Source organism: Grammomys surdaster, unplaced genomic scaffold (assembly GCF_004785775.1).
Source record: "Grammomys surdaster isolate TR1022 unplaced genomic scaffold, NIH_TR_1.0 126113, whole genome shotgun sequence".
NCBI classification, from domain to species: Eukaryota; Metazoa; Chordata; class Mammalia; order Rodentia; family Muridae; genus Grammomys; species Grammomys surdaster.
In genome coordinates, this window is record NW_021620921.1 from 2,185,932 (window position 1) to 2,187,282 (window position 1,351).

Consider the following 1,351-nt stretch of genomic DNA (forward strand, 5'->3'; position numbering starts at 1 on the left):
TCTGGGGCTCTGGGGCTCTGGGGCTCTGGGGCTCTGGGGCTCTGGGGTTCTGGGGCTCTGGGGCTCTGGGGCTCTGGGGCTCTGTATAGTCTAGTCTAGTCTAGTCTAGTCTAGTCTAGTCTAGTCTAGTACGTGAGCCCCAAGTTCCTAAAAGCAAGATAACTCCTGGGGAACAATAACTGAAGTTGGTTTCTGGCCTACAAACACACACATAAACCCACACAAACGTGAGCAGGTACTAGCAGAAATGTGCACACACACACACACACACACACACAAACTACTCAGAAACAAAAAACCAGCTAGAATATTATTCTGATTTACTAACTTTGTCTTGCTATGCTATTTGGAGTCCAATGTGGCAAGAATCCTCACTTTCACCAGTGGTCTAACAAAGAATCAAGTCAACTTCATCTCTGGTGATCTGTGGTCTTGTAAGGTAGGAAGGACAGGGGACAAGGGAATGGGAAAGGTCAGTTAATCTCTTTCTGTGCTTTTAATCTCATCTGCCAAACAACTTAAGATCTCAAGCTTATTTGTTGCCACGGATCCTTGCATGGTTGGGAAAGGAGAGCTAACACTACAGAGCTGATATTCAAAGTCAACTGTTAAATGTCTACACAGTGGGAAAGTTCCAATTGTAAGGGTTCTTTGGAACCAGACAGGAGGGAGGAAAAGGAAATAGAACCTCTCTAAATGGAGTTATCTCTGTCTAACTAGAAGAGCCTGGTTCTGTGTGTATGACAATGGGCAGAGATAGTCACACACAGGAAGCTACCATTAAAAAGATTTAAATTCAGTTAAACCATGCTAGAAGGACTTGGGAAAATGTACACAGGCTATATAATGAACGCTGATCCTAGGAACTTATTTGTGTCTTGTGACTATATATTTTCAATCCCAGTATCTACTCAATGGCACTCCTAAAAAACAGAACTACAAAGTTTGGGCACACCATTAAGAGGACCAGAGTCATGGATTGTAAAGAAAATTTCCAGTCCATTTTCCAATCCCTAAAAACTGCTTTAAGTAAGTCTGGAAACTTACTCTCACATAGTATAAAATTACAATAGATAAAACTTTTATTTTGACGAATCAGTGCATGTTTACTAACTACTTCTTATCAAACATAGTGATAGGTTCTGGAGATGAGACAATTGTTTTCATCCCATGGAGGGAGCAGACAAGAAGCATGAAACTGTGTTATAAAACTCTATGCTATCATTTGAGAAAATAATGAAGCTGAGCAAAGGAAGTAAGGTAAGAGGTACTATTGTAGACAGGAAGTAAGGTAAGAGGTGCTTTTGTAGACAGGAAATAAGGTAGGAGGTGCTATTGAAGACAGGAAGTA